General features: G+C 46.3%; 1 protein-coding gene, 18 non-coding genes and 27 pseudogenes across 19 annotated transcripts in view; all 46 read right to left on the bottom strand.

Moving 5' to 3' along the window:
- Positions 1-17,379, bottom strand: part of LOC140290750 (uncharacterized) — a 51,151-nt gene that overhangs the window by 21,103 nt on the left and 12,669 nt on the right. The window lies entirely within an intron of this gene.
- Positions 90-208, bottom strand: LOC140297824 (5S ribosomal RNA). Its single transcript, XR_011913525.1, has one exon. It is a non-coding gene; the product is annotated as a 5S ribosomal RNA (ribosomal RNA).
- Positions 478-596, bottom strand: LOC140284974 (5S ribosomal RNA). The gene has a single exon (XR_011910233.1). It is a non-coding gene; the product is annotated as a 5S ribosomal RNA (ribosomal RNA).
- On the bottom strand, positions 866-984 carry LOC140272856 (5S ribosomal RNA; annotated as a pseudogene).
- On the bottom strand, positions 1,254-1,372 carry LOC140289721 (5S ribosomal RNA). The gene has a single exon (XR_011912282.1). It is a non-coding gene; the product is annotated as a 5S ribosomal RNA (ribosomal RNA).
- LOC140268930 (5S ribosomal RNA) lies at positions 1,642-1,760 on the bottom strand (annotated as a pseudogene).
- LOC140288995 (5S ribosomal RNA) lies at positions 2,030-2,148 on the bottom strand (annotated as a pseudogene).
- On the bottom strand, positions 2,418-2,536 carry LOC140299189 (5S ribosomal RNA; annotated as a pseudogene).
- Positions 2,806-2,924, bottom strand: LOC140301924 (5S ribosomal RNA; annotated as a pseudogene).
- LOC140298405 (5S ribosomal RNA) lies at positions 3,194-3,312 on the bottom strand. The gene has a single exon (XR_011914055.1). It is a non-coding gene; the product is annotated as a 5S ribosomal RNA (ribosomal RNA).
- Positions 3,581-3,699, bottom strand: LOC140292153 (5S ribosomal RNA). Its single transcript, XR_011912520.1, has one exon. It is a non-coding gene; the product is annotated as a 5S ribosomal RNA (ribosomal RNA).
- Positions 3,969-4,087, bottom strand: LOC140297969 (5S ribosomal RNA). The gene has a single exon (XR_011913658.1). It is a non-coding gene; the product is annotated as a 5S ribosomal RNA (ribosomal RNA).
- LOC140298348 (5S ribosomal RNA) lies at positions 4,357-4,475 on the bottom strand. The gene has a single exon (XR_011914004.1). It is a non-coding gene; the product is annotated as a 5S ribosomal RNA (ribosomal RNA).
- LOC140298669 (5S ribosomal RNA) lies at positions 4,745-4,863 on the bottom strand. The gene has a single exon (XR_011914293.1). It is a non-coding gene; the product is annotated as a 5S ribosomal RNA (ribosomal RNA).
- LOC140293116 (5S ribosomal RNA) lies at positions 5,133-5,251 on the bottom strand (annotated as a pseudogene).
- LOC140297847 (5S ribosomal RNA) lies at positions 5,521-5,639 on the bottom strand. The gene has a single exon (XR_011913547.1). It is a non-coding gene; the product is annotated as a 5S ribosomal RNA (ribosomal RNA).
- LOC140298272 (5S ribosomal RNA) lies at positions 5,909-6,027 on the bottom strand. The gene has a single exon (XR_011913934.1). It is a non-coding gene; the product is annotated as a 5S ribosomal RNA (ribosomal RNA).
- On the bottom strand, positions 6,297-6,415 carry LOC140285356 (5S ribosomal RNA; annotated as a pseudogene).
- On the bottom strand, positions 6,685-6,803 carry LOC140289594 (5S ribosomal RNA; annotated as a pseudogene).
- On the bottom strand, positions 7,073-7,191 carry LOC140295736 (5S ribosomal RNA). The gene has a single exon (XR_011912897.1). It is a non-coding gene; the product is annotated as a 5S ribosomal RNA (ribosomal RNA).
- LOC140295914 (5S ribosomal RNA) lies at positions 7,461-7,579 on the bottom strand. Its single transcript, XR_011912914.1, has one exon. It is a non-coding gene; the product is annotated as a 5S ribosomal RNA (ribosomal RNA).
- On the bottom strand, positions 7,849-7,967 carry LOC140297633 (5S ribosomal RNA). Its single transcript, XR_011913351.1, has one exon. It is a non-coding gene; the product is annotated as a 5S ribosomal RNA (ribosomal RNA).
- Positions 8,237-8,355, bottom strand: LOC140314133 (5S ribosomal RNA; annotated as a pseudogene).
- LOC140300494 (5S ribosomal RNA) lies at positions 8,625-8,743 on the bottom strand. Its single transcript, XR_011914836.1, has one exon. It is a non-coding gene; the product is annotated as a 5S ribosomal RNA (ribosomal RNA).
- LOC140290972 (5S ribosomal RNA) lies at positions 9,013-9,131 on the bottom strand (annotated as a pseudogene).
- LOC140297632 (5S ribosomal RNA) lies at positions 9,401-9,519 on the bottom strand. The gene has a single exon (XR_011913350.1). It is a non-coding gene; the product is annotated as a 5S ribosomal RNA (ribosomal RNA).
- LOC140300328 (5S ribosomal RNA) lies at positions 9,789-9,907 on the bottom strand (annotated as a pseudogene).
- Positions 10,177-10,295, bottom strand: LOC140300014 (5S ribosomal RNA). Its single transcript, XR_011914789.1, has one exon. It is a non-coding gene; the product is annotated as a 5S ribosomal RNA (ribosomal RNA).
- On the bottom strand, positions 10,565-10,683 carry LOC140294820 (5S ribosomal RNA; annotated as a pseudogene).
- Positions 10,953-11,071, bottom strand: LOC140278473 (5S ribosomal RNA; annotated as a pseudogene).
- Positions 11,341-11,459, bottom strand: LOC140296965 (5S ribosomal RNA; annotated as a pseudogene).
- LOC140296426 (5S ribosomal RNA) lies at positions 11,729-11,847 on the bottom strand (annotated as a pseudogene).
- On the bottom strand, positions 12,117-12,235 carry LOC140296425 (5S ribosomal RNA; annotated as a pseudogene).
- On the bottom strand, positions 12,505-12,623 carry LOC140287259 (5S ribosomal RNA; annotated as a pseudogene).
- Positions 12,893-13,001, bottom strand: LOC140294370 (5S ribosomal RNA; annotated as a pseudogene).
- On the bottom strand, positions 13,271-13,389 carry LOC140317490 (5S ribosomal RNA; annotated as a pseudogene).
- LOC140295094 (5S ribosomal RNA) lies at positions 13,659-13,778 on the bottom strand (annotated as a pseudogene).
- On the bottom strand, positions 14,048-14,166 carry LOC140298235 (5S ribosomal RNA). Its single transcript, XR_011913901.1, has one exon. It is a non-coding gene; the product is annotated as a 5S ribosomal RNA (ribosomal RNA).
- Positions 14,436-14,554, bottom strand: LOC140305406 (5S ribosomal RNA; annotated as a pseudogene).
- Positions 14,824-14,942, bottom strand: LOC140289245 (5S ribosomal RNA; annotated as a pseudogene).
- LOC140293133 (5S ribosomal RNA) lies at positions 15,212-15,320 on the bottom strand (annotated as a pseudogene).
- Positions 15,590-15,708, bottom strand: LOC140291074 (5S ribosomal RNA; annotated as a pseudogene).
- On the bottom strand, positions 15,978-16,086 carry LOC140293132 (5S ribosomal RNA; annotated as a pseudogene).
- LOC140317479 (5S ribosomal RNA) lies at positions 16,356-16,474 on the bottom strand (annotated as a pseudogene).
- LOC140295093 (5S ribosomal RNA) lies at positions 16,744-16,863 on the bottom strand (annotated as a pseudogene).
- On the bottom strand, positions 17,133-17,251 carry LOC140291332 (5S ribosomal RNA). The gene has a single exon (XR_011912443.1). It is a non-coding gene; the product is annotated as a 5S ribosomal RNA (ribosomal RNA).

The following is a 17,379-nucleotide window of genomic DNA, read 5'->3' as shown; positions in this document are numbered from 1 at the left end:
AGCAGCTGAAGATGACCAACTTCCTCATGTGTCACAGGGTGATCAGACGTTGCAACAAAAGACATGCAGGTGGCAGAGAGAAGAGAAAAAGCTTACAGCACCTGGTATTCCCAAACAGTCTCCCATCCAAGTACTAACCAGGCCCAACCCTGCTTGGCTTCCGAGATCAGACGAGGTCAGGCATATTCAGGGTGGTGTGGCCGTAAGCAACAATGTCTATCACAAATGTGCATTATATAGGTACTGGAATCATACGGTTACTCTATGTAACCAGATAATTGCCGAGAAAGGCTGATATGTAGTGGGCATATCTTCATCCCTGATGTGATTATTATCTGTAGTTGAAACTGAGACTCTCAGATCACTTCGTGTCTGCCAACAAAGCAGCAGCAGCTGAAGATGACCAACTTCCTCATGTGTCACAGGGTGATCAGACGTTGCAACAAAAGACATGCAGGTGGCAGAGAGAAGAGAAAAAGCTTACAGCACCTGGTATTCCCAACCGGTCTCCCATCCAGGTACTAACCAGGCCCAACCCTGCTTGGCTTCCAAGATCAGACGAGGTTGGGTATATTCAGGGTGGTGTGGCCGTAAGCAACAATATCTGTGAACAATGTGCATTATATAGGTACTGGAATCATACGGTTACTCTATGTAACCAGATAATTGCAGAGAAAGGCTGATATGTAGTGGGCACATCTTCTTCCCTGACGTGATTATTATCTGCAGTTGAAATTTATAATCTCAGATTACTTCGTGTCTTCCAACAAAGCAGCAGCAGCTGAAGATGACCAACTTCCTCATGTGTCACAGGGTGATCAGACGTTGCAACAAAATACATGCATGTGGTAGAGAGAAGAGAAAAAGCTTACAGCTCCTTGTATTCCCAAGAAGTCTCCCATCCAAGTACTAACCAGGCCCAACCCTGCTTGGCTTCCGAGATCAGACGAGGTCGTGCATGTTCAGGGTGGTTTGGCCGTAAGCGACAATGTCTGTGACAAATGTGCATTATATAGGTACTGGAATCATACAGTTCCTCTATGTAACCAGATAATTGCCAAGAAAGGCTGATATGTAGTGGGCATATCTTCATCCTTGATGTGATTATTACCTGCAGTTGAAACTGAGACTCTCAGATCTCTTCGTGTCTGCCAAAAAAGCAGCAGCAGCTGAAGATGACCAACTTCCTCATGCGTCACAGGGTGATCAGACGTTGCAACAAAAGACATGCAGGTGGCAGAGAGAAGAGAAAAAGCTTACAGCACCTGGTATTCCCAAGCGGTCTCCCATCCATGTACTAACCAGGCCCAACCCTGCTTGGCTTCCGAGATCAGACGAGGTCGGGCATGTTCAGGGTGGTGTGGCCGTAAGCAACAATGTCTGTGACAAATGTGCATTATATCGGTACTGGAATCATACAGTTCCTCTATGTAACCAGATAATTGCCGAGAAAGGCTAACTTGTAGTGGGCACATCTTCTTCCCTGACGTGATTATTATCTTTAGTTGAAACTGAGACTCTCAGATAACTCCGTGTCTGCCAACAAAGCAGCAGCAGCTGAAGATGAACTACTTCCTCATGTGTCACAGGGTGATCAGACGTTGCAACAAAAGACATGCAGGTGGTAGAGAGAAGAGGAAAAGCTTACAGCACCTGGTATTCCCAAGTAGTCTCCCATCCAAGTACTAAACAGGCCCAACCCTGCTTGGCTTCTGAGATCAGACGAGGTTGGGCATGTTCAGGGTGGTGTGGCCGTAAGCAACAATATCTGTGAACAATGTGCATTATATAGGTACTGGAATCATACGGTTCCTCTATGTAACCAGATAATTGCCGAGAAAGGCTAACTTGTAGTGGGCACATCTTCATCCCTGATGTGATTATTATCTGCAGTTGAAACTGAGACTCTCAGATCACTTCGTGTCTGCCAACAAAGCAGCAGCAGCTGAAGATGACCAACTTCCTCGTGTGTCACAGGGTGATCAGACGTTGCAACAAAAGACATGCAGGTGGTAGAGAGAAGAGAAAAAGCTTACAGCACTTGGTATTCCCAAGAAGTCTCCCATCCAAGTACTAACCAGGCCCAACCCTGCTTGGCTTCCGAGATCAGACGAGGTAGGGTATATTCAGTGTGATGTGGCCGTAAGCAACAATATGTGTGAACAATGTGCATTATATAGGTACTGGAATCATACGGTTATACTATGTAACCAGATAATTGCCGAGAAAGGCTTATATGTAGTGGGCACATCTTCATCCCTGATGTGATTATTACCTGCAGTTGAAACTGAGACTCTCAGATCACTTCGTGTCTGCCAACAAAGCAGCAGCAGCTGAAGATGACCAACTTCCTCATGTGTCACAGGGTGATCAGACGTTGCAACAAAAGACATGCATGTGGTAGAGAGAAGAGAAAAAGCTTACAGCACCTGGTATTCCAAACCGGTCTCCCATCCAGGTACTAACCAGGCCCAACCCTGCTTGGCTTCCAAGATCAGACGAGGTTGGGTATATTCAGGGTGGCGTGGCCGTAAGCAACAATGTCTGTTACAAATGTGCATTATATAGGTACTGGAATCATACAGTTCCTCTATGTAACCAGATAATTGCCGAGAAAGGCTGATGCGTAGTGGGCACATCTTCTTCCCTGTCGTGATTATTCTCTCCAGCTGAAACTGAGACTCTCAGATCACTTAGTGTCTGCCAACAAAGCAGCAGCAGCTAAAGATGACCAACTTCCTCATGTGTCACAGGGTCATCAGACGTTGCAACAAAAGACATGCAGGTGCTAGAGAGAAGAGAAAAAGCTTACAGCACCTGGTATTCCCAAGTAGTCTCCCATCCAAGTAGTAACCAGGTCCAACCCTGCTTGGCTTCCGAGATCAGACGAGGTCAGGCATGTTCAGGGTGGTTTGGCCGTAAGCGACAATGTCAGTGACAAATGTGCATTATATAGGTACTGGAATCATACTGTTCCTCGATGTAACCAGATAATTACCGAGAAAGGCTAACTTGTAGTGGGCACATCTTCATCCCTGATGTGATTATTATCTGTAGTTGAAACTGAGACTCTCAGATCACTTCGTGTCTGCCAACAAAGCAGCAGCAGCTGAAGATGACCAACTTCCTCATGTGTCACAGGGTGATCAGACGTTGCAACAAAAGACATGCAGGTGGTAGAGAGAAGAGAAAAAGCTTACAGCACCTGGTATTCCCAAGCGGTCTCCCATCCAAATACTAACCAGGCCCAACCCTGCTTGGCTTCCGAGATCAGACGAGGTCGTGCATGTTCAGGGTGGTTTGGCCGTAAGCGACAATGTCTGTGAACAATGTGCATTATATAGGTACTGGAATCATACGGTTACTCTATGTAACCAGATAATTGCAGAGAAAGGCTGATATGTAGTGGCACATCCTCATCCCTGATGTGATTATTACCTGCAGTTGAAACTGAGACTCTCAGATCACTTCGTGTCTGCCAACAAAGCAGCAGCAGTTGAATATGACCAACTTCCTCATGTGTCACAGGGTGATCAGACGTTGCAACAAAAGACATGCAGGTGGTAGAGAGAACAGAAAAAGCTTACAGCACCTGGTATTCCCAAGCGGTCTCCCATCCAAGTACTAACCAGGCCCAACCCTGCTTGGCTTCCGAGATCAGACGAGGTCGTGCATGTTCAGGGTGGTTTGGCCGTAAGCGACAATGTCTGTGACAAATGTGCATTATATAGGTACTGGAATCATACAGTTCCTCTATGTAACCAGATAATTGCCAAGAAAGGCTGATATGTAGTGGGCATATCTTCATCCTTGATGTGATTATTACCTGCAGTTGAAACTGAGACTCTCAGATCTCTTCGTGTCTGCCAACAAAGCAGCAGCAGCTGAAGATGACCAACTTCCTCATGTGTCACAGGGTGATCAGACGTTGCAACAAAAGACATGCAGGTGGCAGAGAGAAGAGAAAAAGCTTACAGCACCTGGTATTCCCATGCCGTCTCCCATCCAAGTACTAACCAGGCCCGACCCTGCTTGGCTTCCGAGATCAGACGAGGTCGGGCATGTTCAGGGTGGTGTGGCCGTAAGCAACAATGTCTGTGACAAATGTGCATTATATCGGTACTGGAATCATACAGTTCCTCTATGTAACCAGATAATTGCCGAGAAAGGCTAACTTGTAGTGGGCACATCTTCATCCCTGATGTGATTATTATCTGCAGTTGAAACTGAGACTCTCAGATCACTTCGTGTCTGCCAACAAAGCAGCAGCAGCTGAAGATGACCAACTTCCTCGTGTGTCACAGGGTGATCAGACGTTGCAACAAAAGACCTGCAGGTGGTAGAGAGAAGAGAAAAAGCTTACAGCACTTGGTATTCCCAAGCAGTCTCCCATCCAAGTACTAACCAGGCCCAACCCTGCTTGGCTTCCGAGATCAGACGAGGTCGGGCATGTTCAGGGTGGTGTGGCCGTAAGCAACGATGTCAGTGACAAATGTGCATTATATAGGTACTGGAATCATACAGTTCCTCTATGTAACCAGATAATTGCCGAGAAAGGCTGACTTTTAGTGGGCACATCTTCTTCCCTGACGTGATTATTATCTGCAGTTGAAACTGAGACTCTCAGATCACTTCGTGTCTGCCAACAAAGCAGCAGCAGCTGAAGATGACCAACTTCCTCATGTGTCACAGGGTGATCAGACGTTGCAACAAAAGACATGCAGGTGGTAGAGAGAAGAGAAAAAGCTTACAGCACCTGGTATTCCCAAGCAGTCTCCCATCCAAGTACTAACCAGGCCCAACCCTGCTTGGCTTCCGGGATCAGACGAGGTCGGGCATGTTCAGGGTGGTGTGGCCGTAAGCAACAATATCTGTGAACAATGTGCATTATATAGGTACTTGAATCATACGGTTCTTCTATGTAACCAGATAATTGCCGAGAAAGGCTGATAAGTAGTGGGCACATCTTCTTCCCTGTCGTTATTATTCTCTCCAGCGGAAACTGAGACTCTCAGATCACTTCGTGTCTGCCAACAAAGCAGCAGCAGCTGAAGATGACAGACTTCCTCATGTGTCACAGGGTGATCAGACGTTGCAACAAAAGACATGCAGGTGGTAGAGAGAAGAGAAAAATTTTACAGCACCTGGTATTCCCAAGCGGTCTCCCATACAACTACTAACCAGGTCCAACCCTGCTTAGCTTCTTAGATCAGATGAGGTCGGGCATGTTCAGGGTGGTGTGGCCGTAAGCAACGATGTCAGTGACAAATGTGCATTATATAGGTACTGGAATCATACAGTTCCTCTATGTAACCAGATAATTGCCGAGAAAGGCTGACTTTTAGTGGGCACATCTTCTTCCCTGACGTGATTATTATCTGCAGTTGAAACTGAGACTCTCAGATCACTTCGTGTCTGCCAACAAAGCAGCAGCAGCTGAAGATGACCAACTTCCTCATGTGTCACAGGGTGATCAGACGTTGCAACAAAAGACATGCAGGTGGTAGAGAGAAGAGAAAAAGCTTACAGCACCTGGTATTCCCAAGTGGTCTCCCATCCAAGTACTAACAAGGCCCAACCCTGTTTGGCTTCCGAGATCAGACGAGGTCGGGCATATTCAGGGTGGTGTGGCCGTAAGCAACAATATCTGTGAACAATGTGCATTATATAGGTACTGGAATCATACGGTTACTCTTTGTAACCAAATAATTGCCGAGAAAGGCTGATATGTAGTGGGCACATCTTCATCCCTGATGTGATTATTACCTGCAGTTGAAACTGAGACTCTCAGATCACTTCGTGTTTGCCAACAAAGCAACAGCAGCTGAAGATGACCAACTTCCTCATGTGTCACAGGGTGATCAGACGTTGCAACAAAAGACATGCAGGTGGTAGAGAGAAGAGAAAAAGCTTACAGCTCCTTGGATTCCCAAGTGGTCTCCCATCCAAGTACTAACAAGGCCCAACCCTGTTTGGCTTCCGAGATCAGACGAGGTCGGGCATATTCAGGGTGGTGTGGCCGTAAGCAACAATATCTGTGAACAATGTGCATTATATAGGTACTGGAATCATACGGTTCCTCTATGTAACCAGATAATTGCCGAGAAAGGCTAACTTGTAGTGGGCACATCTTCATCCCTGATGAGATTATTATCTGTGGTTGAAACTGAGACTCTCAGATCACTTTGTGTCTGCCAACAAAGCAGCAGCAGCTGAAGATGACAAACTTCCTCATGTGTCACAGGGTGATCAGACGTTGCAACAAAAGACATGCAGGTGGTAGAGAGAAGAGAAAACGCTTAGAGTACCTGGTATTCCCAAGCGGTGTCCCATCCAAGTACTAACCAGGCCCAACCCTGCTTGGCTTCCGAAGTCAGACGAGGTCGGGCATATTCAGGGTGGTGTGGCCGTAAGCAACAATGTCTGTGACAAATGTGCATTATATCGGTACTGGAATCATACAGTTCCTCTATGTAACCAGATAATTGCCGAGAAAGGCTGATATGTAGTGGGCACATCTTCTTCCCTGACGTAATTATTATCTGCAGTTGAAACTGAGACTCTCAGATCACTTCGTGTCTGCCAACAAAGAAGCAGCAGCTGAAGATGACCAACTTCCTCATGTGTCACAGGGTGATCAGACGTTGCAACAAAAGACATGCATGTGGTAGAGAGAAGAGAAAAAGCTTACAGCACCTGGTATTCCCAAGCAGTCTCCCATCCAAGTACTAACCAGGACCAACCTTGCCTGGCTTCCGAGATCAGACGAGGTTGGGTATATTCAGGGTGGTGTGGCCGTAAGCAGCAATATCTGTGAACAATGTGCATTATATAGGTACTGGAATCATACAGTTCCTCTATGTAACCAGATAATTGCCGAGAAAGGCTGATGCGTATTGGGCAGATCTTCTTCCCTGTCGTGATTATTCTCTCCAGCGGAAACTGAGACTCTCAGATCACTTAGTGTCTGCCAACAAAGCAGCAGCAGCTGAAGATGACCAACTTCCTCATGTGTCACAGGGTGATCAGACGTTGCAACAATAGACATGCAGGTGGTAGAGAGAAGAGAAAAAGCTTACAGCACCTGGTATTCCTAAGCAGTCTCCCATCCAAGTACTAACCAGGCCCAACCCTGCTTGGCTTCCGAGATCAGACGAGGTCGGGCATATTCAGGGTGGTGTGGCCGTAAGCAACAATATCTGTGAACATTGTGCATTATATAGGTACTGGAATCATATGGTTACTCTATGTAACCAGATAATTGCAGAGAAAGGCTGATATGTAGTGGGCACATCTTAATCCCTGATGTGATTATTACCTGCAGTTGAAACTGAGACTCTCAGATCACTTCGTGTCTGCCAACAAAGCAGCAGCAGCTGAAGATGACCAACTTCCTCATGTGTCACAGGGTGATCAGACATTGCAACAAAAGACATGCAGGTGGTAGAGAGAAGAGATAAAGCTTACAGGACCTGGTATTCCCAAGCGGTCTCCCATCCAAGTACTAACCAGGCCCAACCCTGCTTGGCTTCCGAGATCAGACGAGGTCGGGCATATTCAGGGTGGTGTGGCTGTAAGCAACAATCTCTGTCACAAATGTGCATTATATAGGTACTGGAATCATACGGTTACTCTATGTAACCAGATAATTGCAGAGAAAGGCTGATATGTAGTGGGCACATCTTAATCCCTGATGTGATTATTACCTGCAGTTGAAACTGAGACTCTCAGATCACTTCGTGTCTGCCAACAAAGCAGCAGCAGCTGAATATGACCAACTTCCTCATGTGCCACAGGGTGATCAGACGTTGCAACAAAAGACATGCAGGTGGTAGAGAGAAGAGAAAAAGCTTACAGCACCTGGTATTCCCAAGCGGTCTCCCATCCAAGTACTAACCAGGCCCAACCCTGCTTGGCATCCGAGATCAGACGAGGTCGGGCATATTCAGGGTAGTGTGGCTGTAAGCAACAATGTCTGTCACAAATATGCATTATATAGCTACTGGAATCATACGGTTACTCTATGTAACCAGATAATTGCCGAGAAAGGCTGATATGTAGTGGGCACATCTTCATCCCTGATGTGATTATTACCTGCAGTTGAAACTGAGACTCTCAGATCACTTCGTGTCTGCCAACAAAGCAGCAGCAGCTGAAGATGACCAACTTCCTCATGTGTCACAGGGTGATCAGACGTTGCAACAATAGACATGCAGGTGGTAGAGAGAAGAGAAAAAGCTTACAGCACCTGGTATTCCTAAGCAGTCTCCCATCCAAGTACTAACCAGGCCCAACCCTGCTTGGCTTCCGAGATCAGATGAGGTCGGGCATATTCAGGGTGGTGTGGACTTAAGCAACAAAATCTGTGAACAATGTGCATTATATAGGTACTGGAATCATATGGTTACTCTATGTAACCAGATAATTGCAGAGAAAGACTGATATGTAGTGGGCACATCTTAATCCCTGATGTGATTATTACCTGCAGTTGAAACTGAGACTCTCAGATCACTTCGTGTCTGCCAACAAAGCAGCAGCAGCTGAAGATGACCAACTTCCTCATGTGTCACAGGGTGATCAGACGTTGCAACAAAAGACATGCAGGTGCTAGAGAGAAGAGAAAAAGCTTACAGCACCTGGTATTCCCAAGCGGTCTCCCATCCAAGTACTAACCAGGCCCGACCCTGCTTGGCTTCCGAGATCAGACGAGGTCGGGCATGTTCAGGGCGGTGTGGCCGTAAGCAACAACGTCTGTGACAAATGTGCATTATATCGGTACTGGAATCATACAGTTCCTGTATGTAACCAGATAATTGCCGAGAAATGCTAACTTGTAGTGGGCACATCTTCTTCCCTGACGTGATTATTATCTGCAGTTGAAACTTATAATCTCAGATTACTTCGTGTCTTCCAACAAAGCAGCAGCAGCTGAAGATGACCAACTTCCTCATGTGTCACAGGGTGATCAGACGTTGCAACAAAAGACATGCATGTGGTAGAGAGAAGAGAAAAAGCTTATAGCTCCTGGTATTCCCAAGCAGTCTCCCATGCAAGTACTAACCAGGCCCAACCCTGTTTGGCTTCCGAGATCAGACGAGGTTGGGCATGTTCAGGGTGGTGTGGCCGTAAGCAACAATATCTGTGAACAATGTGCATTATATAGGTACTGGAATCATACGGTTCCTCTATGTAACCAGATAATTGCCGAGAAAGGCTGATATATAGTGGGCACATCTTCATCCCTGATGTGATTATTACCTGCAGTTGAAACTGAGACTCTCAGATCACTTCGTGTCTGCCAACAAAGCAGCAGCAGCTGAAGATGACCAACTTCCTCATGTGTCACAGGGTGATCAGACGTTGCAACAAAAGACATGCATGTGGTAGAGAGAAGAGAAAAAGCTTACAGCACCTGGTATTCCCAAGCGGTCTCCCATCCAAGTACTAACCAGGCCCAACCCTGCTTGGCATCCGAGATCAGACGAGGTCGGGCATATTCAGGGTAGTGTGGCTGTAAGCAACAATGTCTGTCACAAATATGCATTATATAGCTACTGGAATCATACGGTTACTCTATGTAACCAGATAATTGCCGAGAAAGGCTGATATGTAGTGGGCACATCTTCATCCCTGATGTGATTATTACCTGCAGTTGAAACTGAGACTTTCAGATCACTTCGTGTCTGCCAACAAAGCAGCAGCAGCTGAAGATGACCAACTTCCTCATGTGTCACAGGGTGATCAGACGTTGCAACAATAGACATGCAGGTGGTAGAGAGAAGAGAAAAAGCTTACAGCACCTGGTATTCCTAAGCAGTCTCCCATCCAAGTACTAACCAGGCCCAACCCTGCTTGGCTTCCGAGATCAGACGAGGTCGGGCATATTCAGGGTGGTGTGGCCTTAAGCAACAAAATCTGTGAACAATGTGCATTATATAGGTACTGGAATCATATGGTTACTCTATGTAACCAGATAATTGCAGAGAAAGACTGATATGTAGTGGGCACATCTTAATCCCTGATGTGATTATTACCTGCAGTTGAAACTGAGACTCTCAGATCACTTCGTGTCTGCCAACAAAGCAGCAGCAGCTGAAGATGACCAACTTCCTCATGTGTCACAGGGTGATCAGACGTTGCAACAAAAGACATGCAGGTGCTAGAGAGAAGAGAAAAAGCTTACAGCACCTGGTATTCCCAAGCGGTCTCCCATCCAAGTACTAACCAGGCCCGACCCTGCTTGGCTTCCGAGATCAGACGAGGTCGGGCATGTTCAGGGTGGTGTGGCCGTAAGCAACAACGTCTGTGACAAATGTGCATTATATCGGTACTGGAATCATACAGTTCCTGTATGTAACCAGATAATTGCCGAGAAATGCTAACTTGTAGTGGGCACATCTTCTTCCCTGACGTGATTATTATCTGCAGTTGAAACTTATAATCTCAGATCCCTTCGTGTCTTCCAACAAAGCAGCAGCAGCTGAAGATGACCAACTTCCTCATGTGTCACAGGGTGATCAGACGTTGCAACAAAAGACATGCATGTGGTAGAGAGAAGAGAAAAAGCTTATAGCTCCTGGTATTCCCAAGCAGTCTCCCATGCAAGTACTAACCAGGCTCAACCCTGTTTGGCTTCCGAGATCAGACGAGGTTGGGCATGTTCAGGGTGGTGTGGCCGTAAGCAACAATATCTGTGAACAATGTGCATTATATAGGTACTGGAATCATACGGTTCCTCTATGTAACCAGATAATTGCCGAGAAAGGCTGATATATAGTGGGCACATCTTCATCCCTGATGTGATTATTACCTGCAGTTGAAACTGAGACTCTCAGATCACTTCGTGTCTGCCAACAAAGCAGCAGCAGCTGAAGATGACCAACTTCCTCATGTGTCACAGGGTGATCAGACGTTGCAACAAAAGACATGCATGTGGTAGAGAGAAGAGAAAAAGCTTACAGCACCTGGTATTCCCAAGCGGTCTCCCATCCAAGTAATAACAAGGCCCAACCTTGCTTGGCTTCCGAGATCAGACGAGGTCGGTTATATTCAGGGTGGTGTGGCTGTAAGCAACAATGTCTGTCACAAATGTGCATTATATAGGTACTGGAATCATACGGTTACACTATGTAACCAGATAATTGCCGAGAAAGGCTGATATATAGTGGGCACATCTTCATCCCTGATGTGATTATTACCTGCAGTTGAAACTGAGACTCTCAGATCACTTCGTGTCTGCCAACAAAGCAGCAGCAGCTGAAGATGACCAACTTCCTCATGTGTCACCGGGTGATCAGACGTTGCAACAAAAGACATGCATGTGGTAGAGAGAAGAGAAAAAGCTTACAGCACCTGGTATTCCAAAGCGGTCTCCCATACAAGTACTAACCAGGCCCAACGCTGCTTGGCTTCCAAGATGAGACGAGGTCGTTCATATTCAGGGTGGTGTGGCCGTAAGCAACAATATCTGTCACAAATGTGCATTATATAGGTACTAGAATATTACAGTTTCTTGATGTAACCAGATAATTGCCGAGAAAGGCTAAATTGTAGTGGGCACATCATCATCCCTGATGTGATTATTATCTGTAGTTGAAACTGAGACTCTCAGATCACTTCGTGTCTGCCAACAAAGCAGCAGCAGCTGAAGATGACCAACTTCCTCATGTGTCACAGGGTGATCAGACGTTGCAACAAAAGACATGCAGGTGGTAGAGAGAAGAGAAAAATCTTACAGCACCTGGCATTCCCAAGCGGTCTCCCATCCAAGCACTAACCAGGCCCAATCCTGCTTGGCTTCCGGGATCAGACGAGGTGGGGTATATTCAGGGTGGTGTGGCAGTAAGCAACAATATCTGTGAACAATGTGCATTATATAGGTACTGGAATCATACGGTTACTCTATGTAACCAGATAATTGCCGAGAAAGGCTGATATGTAGTGGGCACATCTTCATCCCTGATGTGATTATTACCTGCAGTTGAAACTGAGACTCTCAGATCACTTCGTGTCTGCCAACAAAGCAGCAGCAGCTGAAGATGACCAACTTCCTCATGTGTCACAGGGTGATCAGACGTTGCAACAAAAGACATGCAGGTGGTAGAGAGAAGAGAAAAATCTTACAGCACCTGGCATTCCCAAGCGGTCTCCCATCCAAGCACTAACCAGGCCCAATCCTGCTTGGCTTCCGGGATCAGACGAGGTGGGGTATATTCAGGGTGGTGTGGCAGTAAGCAACAATATCTGTGAACAATGTGCATTATATAGGTACTGGAATCATACGGTTACTCTATGTAACCAGATAATTGCCGAGAAAGGCTGATATGTAGTGGGCACATCTTCATCCCTGATGTGATTATTACCTGCAGTTGAAACTGAGACTCTCAGATCACTTCGTGTCTGCCAACAAAGCAGCAGCAGCTGAAGATGACCAACTTCCTCATGTGTCACAGGGTGATCAGACGTTGCAACAAAAGACATGCAGGTGGTAGAGAGAAGAGAAAAATCTTACAGCACCTGGCATTCCCAAGCTGTCTCCCATCCAAGTACTAACCAGGCCCAGCCCTGCTTGGCTTCCGAGATCAGACTAGGTCGGGCATATTCAGGGTGGTGTGGCTGTAAGCAACAATGTCTGTCACAAATGTGCATTATATAGGTACTGGAATCATACAGTTCCTCTATGTAACCAGATAATTGCCGAGAAAGGCTGATATGTACTGGGCACATCTTCATCCCTGATGTGATTATTACCTGCAGTTGAAACTGAGACTCTCATATCACTTCGTGTCTGCCAACAAAGCAGCAGCTGCTGAAGATGACCAACTTCCTCATGTGTCACAGGGTGATCAGACGTTGCAACAAAAGACATGCAGGTGGTAGAGAGAAGAGAAAAAGCTTACAGCACCTGGTATTCCCAAGCAGTCTCCCATCCAAGTACTAACCAGGCCCAACCCTGCTTGGCTTCCAAAGTCAGGCATATTCAGGGTGGTGTGGCCGTAAGCAACAATGGCTGTCACAAATGTGCATTATATAGGTACTAGAATCATACAGTTCCTCTATGTAACCAGATAATTGCCGAGAAAGGCTGATGCGTATTGGGCACATCTTCTTCCCTGTCGTGATTATTCTCTCCAGTGGAAACTGAGACTCTCAGATCACTTCGTGTCTGCCAACATAGCAGCAGCAGCTGAAGATGACCAACTTACTCATGTGTCACAGGGTGATCAGACGTTGCAACAAAAAACATGCAGGGGGTAGTGAGAAGAGAAAAAGCTTACAGCACCTGGTATTCCCAAGCAGTCTCCCATACAAGTACTAACCAGGCCCAAACCTGCTTGGCTTCCGAGATCAGACGAGGTCGGGTATTTTCACGGTGGTGTGGCCGTAAGTAACAATATAGGTGAACAATGTGCATTATATAGGTACTGGAATCATACGGTTGCTCTATGTATCCAGATAATTGCCGAGAAAGGCTGATATGTAGTGGGCACATCTTCATCCCTGATGTGATTATTACCTGCAGTTGAAACTGAGACTCTCAGATCACTTCGTGTCTGCCAACAAAGCAGCAGCAGCTGAAGATGACCAACTTCCTCATGTGTCACAGGGTGATCAGACGTTGCAACAAAAGACATGCAGGTGGTAGAGAGAAGAGAAAAAGCTTACAGCACTTGGTATTCCCAAGCAGTCTCCCATCCAAGTACTAACCAGGCCCAACCCTGCTTGGCTTCCAGGTATCAGACAAGGTCTGGTATATTCAGGGTGGTGTGGCCGTAAGCAACAATATCTGTGAACAATGTGCATTATATAGGTACTGCAATCATACGGTTACTCTTTGTAACCAGATAATTGCCGAGAAAGGCTGATATGTAGTGGGCACATCTTCATCCCTGATGTGATTATTACCTGCAGTTGAAACTGAAACTCTCAGATCACTTCGTTTCTGCCAACAAAGCAGCAGCAGCTGAAGATGACCAACTTACTCATGTGTCACAGGGTGATCAGACGTTGCAACAAAAAACATGCAGGGGGTAGTGAGAAGAGAAAAAGCTTACAGCACCTGGTATTCCCAAGCAGTCTCCCATCCAAGTACTAACCAAGCCCAACCCTGCTTGGCTTCCGAGATCAGACGAGGTCGGGTAGTTTCAGGGTGGTGAGGCCGTAAGCAACAATGTCTTTGACAAATGTGCATTATATAGGTACTGGAATCATACGGTTACTCTATGTAACCAGATAATTGCCGAGAAAGGCTAACTTGTAGTGGGCACATCTTCATCCCTGATGTGATTATTACCTGCAGTTGAAACTGAGACTCTTAGATCACTTCGTGTCTGCCAACAAAGCAGCAGCAGCTGAAGATGACCAACTTCCTCATGTGTCACAGGGTGATCAGACGTTGCAACAAAAGACATGCAGGTGGTAGAGAGAAGAGAAAAAGCTTACAGCACCTGGTATTCCAAAGCAGTCTCCCATCCAAGTACTAACCAGGCCCAACCCTGCTTGGCTTCAGAGATCAGACGAGGTCGAGCATATTCAGGGTGGTGTGGCCGTAAGCAACAATGGCTGTCACCAATGTGCATTATATAGGTACTGGAATCATACGGTTACTCTTTGTAACCAGATAATTGCCGAGAAAGGCTGATATGTAGTGGGCACATCTTCATCCCTGATGTGATTATTACCTGCAGTTGAAACTGAGACTCTCAGATCACTTCGTGTCTGCCAACAAAGCAGCAGCACCTGAAGATGACCAACTTCCTCATGTGTCACAGGGTGATCAGACGTTGCAACAAAAGACATACCGGTGGTAGAGAGAAGAGAAAACGCTTACAGCACCTGGTATCCCCAAGCTGTCTCCCATCCAAGTACTAACCAGGCCCAGCCCTGCTTGGCTTCCGAGATCAGACTAGGTCGGGCATATTCAGGGTGGTGTGGCTGTAAGCAACAATGTCTGTCACAAATGTGCATTATATAGGTACTGGAATCATACAGTTCCTCTATGTAACCAGATAATTGCCGAGAAAGGTTGATATGTACTGGGCACATCTTCATCCCTGATGTGATTATTACCTGCAGTTGAAACTGAGACTCTCATATCACTTCGTGTCTGCCAACAAAGCAGCAGCTGCTGAAGATGACCAACTTCCTCATGTGTCACAGGGTGATCAGACGTTGCAACAAAAGACATGCAGGTGGTAGAGAGAAGAGAAAAAGCTTACAGCACCTGGTATTCCCAAGCGGTCTCCCATCCAAGTACTAACCAGGCCCAACCCTGCTTGGCTTCCAAAGTAAGGCATATTCAGGGTGGTGTGGCCGTAAGCAACAATGGCTGTCACAAATGTGCATTATATAGGTACTAGAATCATACAGTTCCTCTATGTAACCAGATAATTGCCGAGAAAGGCTGATGCGTATTGGGCACATCTTCTTCCCTGTCGTGATTATTCTCTCCAGTGGAAACTGAGACTCTCAGATCACTTCGTGTCTGCCAACATAGCAGCAGCAGCTGAAGATGACCAACTTACTCATGTGTCACAGGGTGATCAGACGTTGCAACAAAAAACATGCAGGGGGTAGTGAGAAGAGAAAAAGCTTACAGCACCTGGTATTCCCAAGCAGTCTCCCATACAAGTACTAACCAGGCCCAAACCTGCTTGGCTTCCGAGATCAGACGAGGTTGGGTATTTTCACGGTGGTGTGGCCGTAAGTAACAATATAGGTGAACAATGTGCATTATATAGGTACTGGAATCATACGGTTGCTCTATGTATCCAGATAATTGCCGAGAAAGGCTGATATGTAGTGGGCACATCTTCATCCCTGATGTGATTATTACCTGCAGTTGAAACTGAGACTCTCAGATCACTTCGTGTCTGCCAACAAAGCAGCAGCAGCTGAAGATGACCAACTTCCTCATGTGTCACAGGGTGATCAGACGTTGCAACAAAAGACATGCAGGTGGTAGAGAGAAGAGAAAAAGCTTACAGCACCTGGTATTCCCAAGCGGTCTCCCATCCAAGTACTAACCAGGCCCAACCCTGCTTGGCTTCCAAAGTAAGGCATATTCAGGGTGGTGTGGCCGTAAGCAACAATGGCTGTCACAAATGTGCATTATATAGGTACTAGAATCATACAGTTCCTCTATGTAACCAGATAATTGCCGAGAAAGGCTGATGCGTATTGGGCACATCTTCTTCCCTGTCGTGATTATTCTCTCCAGTGGAAACTGAGACTCTCAGATCACTTCGTGTCTGCCAACATAGCAGCAGCAGCTGAAGATGACCAACTTACTCATGTGTCACAGGGTGATCAGACGTTGCAACAAAAAACATGCAGGGGGTAGTGAGAAGAGAAAAAGCTTACAGCACCTGGTATTCCCAAGCAGTCTCCCATACAAGTACTAACCAGGCCCAAACCTGCTTGGCTTCCGAGATCAGACGAGGTCGGGTATTTTCACGGTGGTGTGGCCGTAAGTAACAATATAGGTGAACAATGTGCATTATATAGGTACTGGAATCATACGGTTGCTCTATGTATCCAGATAATTGCCGAGAAAGGCTGATATGTAGTGGGCACATCTTCATCCCTGATGTGATTATTACCTGCAGTTGAAACTGAGACTCTCAGATCACTTCGTGTCTGCCAACAAAGCAGCAGCAGCTGAAGATGACCAACTTCCTCATGTGTCACAGGGTGATCAGACGTTGCAACAAAAGACATGCAGGTGGTAGAGAGAAGAGAAAAAGCTTACAGCACTTGGTATTCCCAAGCAGTCTCCCATCCAAGTACTAACCAGGCCCAACCCTGCTTGGCTTCCAGGTATCAGACAAGGTCTGGTATATTCAGGGTGGTGTGGCCGTAAGCAACAATATCTGTGAACAATGTGCATTATATAGGTACTGCAATCATACGGTTACTCTTTGTAACCAGATAATTGCCGAGAAAGGCTGATATGTAGTGGGCACATCTTCATCCCTGATGTGATTATTACCTGCAGTTGAAACTGAAACTCTCAGATCACTTCGTTTCTGCCAACAAAGCAGCAGCAGCTGAAGATGACCAACTTACTCATGTGTCACAGGGTGATCAGACGTTGCAACAAAAAACATGCAGGGGGTAGTGAGAAGAGAAAAAGCTTACAGCACCTGGTATTCCCAAGCAGTCTCCCATCCAAGTACTAACCAAGCCCAACCCTGCTTGGCTTCCGAGATCAGACGAGGTCGGGTAGTTTCAGGGTGGTGTGGCCGTAAGCAACAATGTCTTTGACAAATGTGCATTATATAGGTACTGGAATCATACGGTTACTCTATGTAACCAGATAATTGCCGAGAAAGGCTAACTTGTAGTGGGCACATCTTCATCCCTGATGTGATTATTACC

This window comes from Leuresthes tenuis, unplaced genomic scaffold, assembly GCF_036924035.1.
Source record: "Leuresthes tenuis unplaced genomic scaffold, fLeuTen1.0.hap1 SCAF_1, whole genome shotgun sequence".
In the NCBI taxonomy this organism is placed as follows: domain Eukaryota; kingdom Metazoa; phylum Chordata; class Actinopteri; order Atheriniformes; family Atherinopsidae; genus Leuresthes; species Leuresthes tenuis.
This window is presented reverse-complemented; position numbering and strand designations above follow the sequence as displayed.